At 41.2% G+C, this 6,000-nt stretch overlaps 1 non-coding gene across 1 annotated transcript; it reads right to left on the bottom strand.

Moving 5' to 3' along the window:
• Window positions 1-3,796: 3,796 nt before the first annotated feature.
• Window positions 3,797-3,903, bottom strand: LOC116761448. The gene has a single exon (XR_004352015.1). It is a non-coding gene; the product is annotated as a U6 spliceosomal RNA (small nuclear RNA).
• Window positions 3,904-6,000: the final 2,097 nt, after the last annotated feature.

Below are 6,000 nucleotides of genomic sequence, written 5' to 3'. Positions count from 1 at the left end.
TAGTTGTGGGTTTGTCACATATGACCTTTATTATGTTGCAGTATGTTTCTTCTACACCCAGTTTGTTGAGTTTTTATCATGAAAGTATGCTGAATTTTGTCAAATACTTTTTCTGCACCTATTGAAATGATCATATAATTTTTATCTTGCATTCTATTAATGTGGTGTGTCACATTTATTGATTTGTGTGTGTTGAGCCATCCTTGCCTCCCAGAGATAATTCTCACAAAGCTATCTTGAGAATGTACAAAACTGGAGGCATCACACTCCCTGATTTCAAACTGTATTATGAAGCTATAATAATGTAAACAGTGTAGTACTGGCATACAAACACATAGACCAATGAAACAGTATTAAGTGACAGAAATAAACCCATGAATACATGGTCAACTAATTTTTGACAAGGAGCCAAGAATACTCAATAGGGAATATATAGTGTCTTCAATAAATGGTGTTTGGAGAACTGGATACTCACATGCAAAAGAATGAAATTAGACCCCTATCTTACACCACTTACAAAATTAACTCTAATGGATTAAGGACTTAAATATAAGACCTGAAATCATAAAACTCCTAGAAGAAACATAGGGGGAAAAGTTCTTTGGCATTGATTTTGGCAATGATTTTTTAAAATATGACATCAAAAAACACAAGCAACAAAAATAAACAAGTGGGACTGACTACATCAAACTAAAAAGCTTATGCACAGCAAAAGAAACAATCAACAAAATGAAAAGACAATCCATGGAATGGGAGAAAATATTTTCAAGTCATATATGAGATAAGGGGTTAATATCCAAAATATGGAAGAAATTCATACAACTTAATAGCAAAAAAAAACCCCCAAAAGACCTCAAAACCAAAAAACAAATGATCTGATTTTAAAATCATCAAAAGACCTAAATAGACATTTTTTTCCAAAGAAGACATACAAATGGACAGTAAGTACACGAAAAAGTGCTCAACCATCAATAATCATCAGGGAAATGCAAATAAAAACCACAATGAGATATCACCTCACACCTGTTTAGAATTGCTGCTATCAAAAGACAAGGATGTACGAAAAGGGAACCCTAGTGCACTGTTAGTGGGAGTGTAAATTGGGCCAGCCACTATGGAAAACAGTAGGGAGGCTCCTCAAAAGACAAAAAATAGAACCACCATATGATCTAGCAATCTCACTTCTGCGTATTTATCCAAAGGAAATGAAATCACTATCTCATAGAGATATCTACACCCCAAGTTCATTGCAGAATTATTCACAATATCCAAACATGGAAATAACCTAAATGACCATTGATGGATCAATGGATGAAGAAAATATGGTATATATATATAATATATATATATATATATATATATATTATAAAATATACACACACAATGGAATATTATTCAGCTTTAAAAAAGGGCAATCCAGGGGCTTCCCTGGTGGCGCAGTGGTTGAGAGTCCGCCTGCCGATGCGGGGGACACGGGTTCGTGCCCCGGTCTGGGAGGATCCCACGTGCCGCGGAGCGGCTGGCCCGTGAGCCATGGCCGCTGAGCCTGCGCGTCCGGAGCCTGTGCTCCGCAACGGAGAGGCCACAACAGTGAGAGGCCCGCGTACCGCAAAAAAAAAAAAAAAAAAAAAGGGCAATCCTGACATTTGTGACAACATGGGTGAAACTTAACGTGCATTATGCCTAAGTAAAGTAAGTCAGGACAGAGAAAGACAATACTGTATGGTGTCCCTTATATGTGGAATCTAAAAGGTCAACTCACAGAAACAGAGAGCAGATTGGTGGTTGCCAGGAGCTGAGGGATAGGTGAAATGAGGAGATGTTGGTAGAAGGATACAAATGTCCGGTTATAAGACATCTGGGGATCTAACGTACAGCATGGGGACTATAGTTACCAATACTGTGTGTTGTATGACAGCATAAATAAAATGGTAATTATGTGAGGTGAAGGATGTGTTAAGTAACCTTATTGCAGTGAACATTTCACAATATATAGACATATCAGATCATCACACCTTAAGCAACATTATATATCAATTATATCTCAATAAATCTGGAAATCAAACAAATAACCAACCCAGAGCTCAGGCTGCTTACCATACCAATTAGCTCAGAACCTCTGGGGGTGGGATCTAGGCATCAGTATATTTTAAAGATCCCTGGGTGATTCCAGTGTGCAGCAAAGGTTAATCCCTCTCTGGAAATGGGCTGTTCTTTGTGGGAGAGGGCAGAATGTGCTTCTATTTGCCTTGAGACTTTCCCATGAGATAGTACTTCTACCCAGACCCTCTCCACTTGGGTAACTACCGACAAAGGTTCTCTCTTTGACCAAATTTTAGTCAGCCTCCTCTGAGCCCTCTGCTCAACTAGACTTGACTGTGGGCTTTGGTCTCTATCCTTATAGAGTCCAGTTTTAGCAAGAATCCTCTGAAGTCATTTAGCTAGAATCCCTCATCCTCAATATTTGGAGAACACCCTCAATATCTGATCACTTTCCTCATCCCCCTCCCACAATTCCCCGGTATCGGATCCTCTTGGCCTGCCCTCATCAAGAACCCTGTTTGGTCAGTTTAGCAAGAATTATCCTACCCTCTTAGTAATTTTCTATCCACCGACCTCCGCCTTGCTCCTTGGCTATAAATCTCCACTCCCTTGGTATTCAGACTTGAGCCTGAGCTCTCTCTCCTTCTGCCAAAAGGCTTTGCAATAGATCGTCTTGAAGGAAGTCTTCCTTATCATCTTTAACAAGCACCAGAATAATTTTTTCTTTAACACTGCTACTCACCCTTAATGTCTCAGTTTAAGTCTTAAATGTCCTTTTCTCTAGGAAGTCTGAATTAGGTGTCCCTCTCTATGCTCACAGAGCCCCCTCTACTCGTCCTATCAATTGCTATTGTAATTTCCTGCGTACTCTTCTCCGTGTCCCATTTGACTCAAAATGTCATGATGGCAACGCTGCATCCACCTTGCTCCACGTGAACAACAGCCGCAGCAGTGAATACTCACTGCATCACGCACGGACTATGTGTCACTCCCTGCGCATATTATCTTAGTTAATACCTATCTCAACCCTATTGTCATCTCCATTTTACAGGCAACAACCTGAGGATGGGAAAATTAATTAAGTTGCCTCAGGTCGCACTGCTAGGAAGCTCTTAGTGCTATATTCAGTTTCTGGCACATGGTAGGGTGTTCAATAGAGATTTGTTGAGTGAAAAAAAATAAATGCATGAGTTGCTTTCCTCTCTAGTTTGTCCACGACCTCTCCGGTGGGACTGAAACCACAGTGAGATTCCCTTCCCCTACTCCCATGCTTACTAAGGCTCAGCTTTGACCTCTTCCAAGTTTTCTGTCCCAGAGTAGATGGGCTGAAAGTCCTGACCTTCATATGACTGGACAGCAGCAACTTCTAATGAAAGGGCTAGTATTCCAGTTTGTTTGACAGAGATACTTAAAGGAAAATGAAAATAAGAGAGGAGAGACTGTATGTGTAACATTTCCCGAAGTGTGTGCTTTCAGCTTACAGCCTGAGAACCCAGTGTGGGAGAAATAGGGCACGGAATTGTTGCAAAAGACCCTTAAATCCTTAGACATGTCACACATCTTCTGAAAATGGAAATAAGCATTATTTTCCACTTCTAGATATACTATTGGATTTACTGCTGTCACAACCAATAAAGCGTGAGCTCATTTAAAATTATTATCGAATCCATATTAGCTTCCCATCATCTCATTCAGTAAGTACAAACTGCAGCTCTAAAACATTTTGCGGGGTCCAGTGGGAATTTATTTTATTAAAAATATGGAACGCTTTACAAATTTGTGGGTCATCCTTGCACAGAGGCCATGCTAATCTTCTGTGTATCGTTCCAATTTTAGTATATGTGCTGCCGAAGTAAGCACCAGTGGGATTTTTGCAGTTATTAGTAGTAATAAAAATTCTAAATATTTATTGACTGGGCAGTGTATTGTCGATGCAGAATACCTCATTTAATTCTCCATCAACCCTTTGCAGTAGATACTATCATTCTCATTTTACACAAAAAGAGCACAAGATATCCTAGAACACCGACAATAATATTCCTGCCTAATACTGTGATGAAGACAAAACACCTAGGGGACTGCCGGGCCAGTGCCGGAGTGGCAGCAACAAGAAGGGTCCATGGAGGCTCACAACGCTTGGGTAGTTAGAAGGGGGTTGCTACTAATATCCGGACATGGAGAAGGGGCCTCAGGTAGACTGACTGTGTCTAGAGTTGGGGATCTCATAATGATCCAAAAAGGGGGCGGTGTATACCTAAAGATTAGCAGGGGCTAAAGTGGTTGCCTCGGAAAATGGCGATGTTCTTGGGTGGGGTGGGGAGAATACGTGAGGGACCTGGAACCTCCAATGCTGGGAAGAGCGGTGCATGAGTGCTCAAGTCTTCATCGAGTCCCTACTGTGTTCTGGGCACAATGCAAGTGACTGGGATACAGTTCTAAGCAGAAGAGCTGTGATTTCTCTCTTAATTGGAATTGTTGAGAAATTATTCAAATATTAACATAACACATAACTTAAAACTGTGATAACTGTGAGGAAGGAAAGGTACAAAGTGCTCTACAAGCGTACAATAGGGGAACCTGCTCTCATCTGGAGGATCGGGAAAGGCTTTCTTGAAGGAGGAACTGGAGAGAGGGAAGGAGAGTGAGCATTTCTAGCAGAGGAAACAGCAAAGGCCCTGAGGTGGAAGGAAAAGGATACATTTCAGAAAATGTAAGACAGCCAATATGTCTACAGCCCAGTGTGCTGAGAAAAACACCGCTGGGACTCTGAGCACGCTGGAGAACAAGACGAGGAACAAGCCACTGAAACTTGCCTCCAAGCTAAGACCAGACGGACTGAGGCTATTGAACTATATAGGTCTGAGCTTCCTCAACTGGCTCCACACTAAGGATCCAGGTAGTGCCAAGGTAGCCTTCACCATGCTGCCTGGCAGTTTCGCAGGTGACAAGTACCCTGGCTAGGGGGGGGAAAATTGGGTTTCGGCCCTAGTTCTACCTCTTTTTCAATTAGGAACCACTGGAGCTCTGCTGACCCTGTGGGATTGTGCAGGGGGTGGTCCTTATACTGATTAAAGTTTTCGCAGCACTGGTATAGAGCAGCGGCCTTCAACCTAAGCTGCATATCAGAGTCACCTGGAGGAACTTTAAAATTGCTGCTGCCGTTATCCACAATAGCCAAGGTATGGAAATGACCTAAGTGTCCATCAGTGGATGAATGAGTAAAGAAGTGTGGTATATATGCAAAGAAATAGTATTCAGCCATAAAAAATGAGGAGGTCATACCATTTGCAACAACTTGTATAGCCCTTGAAGGCATTATGCTAAGTGAAAGAAGTCAGATGGAGAAAGACAAGTATTGTATGATCTCACTTGTATGGGGAATCTTGCAAACAACAACAGCTACAACCAAAACAGAAAACCAAACTCATAGCGAAAGAGATCAGACTTGCGGTTACCAGAGGCAGAGAGGGTGGAGGAAAGGGGATTTGGAGAAAGATGGCCCAAAGGTACAAACTTTCAGTTATGAGATAAATAAGTACTAGGGATGCAATTTACAGCACGATGGCTATAGGCAACACTGCTGTATGACATACGGGAAATTTTTTAAGACAGTAAATTCTGTGAGTTCTCATCACAAGGAGAATTTTTTTTCCTTTTTTATTTTCTCTTTTTGCCTTTTATTGTATCTGTATGAGAAGATGGATGTTAGCTGAACCTACTGTGATAATCGTTTCACAATATATGTAAATGAAACCATCCTGCTGCATGCCTTAAACTTACATAGTGATGGATGTTCATTATTTCTCAATAAAACTGGAGAAAATTCCTACTGCCTCAACCCCATGCCCACGGTTTATGATTTAACTGCTCAGAGTATATAGGCTGGGCATCAAGACTTTTAAAAACCTTTCCCAGTGATTCTAATGTTCAAACAAGTTTGAGAACCACAGGGTTAGA

The sequence above is a fragment of the Phocoena sinus genome, chromosome 10, assembly GCF_008692025.1.
Source record: "Phocoena sinus isolate mPhoSin1 chromosome 10, mPhoSin1.pri, whole genome shotgun sequence".
NCBI lineage: Eukaryota > Metazoa > Chordata > Mammalia > Artiodactyla > Phocoenidae > Phocoena > Phocoena sinus.
This window is presented reverse-complemented; position numbering and strand designations above follow the sequence as displayed.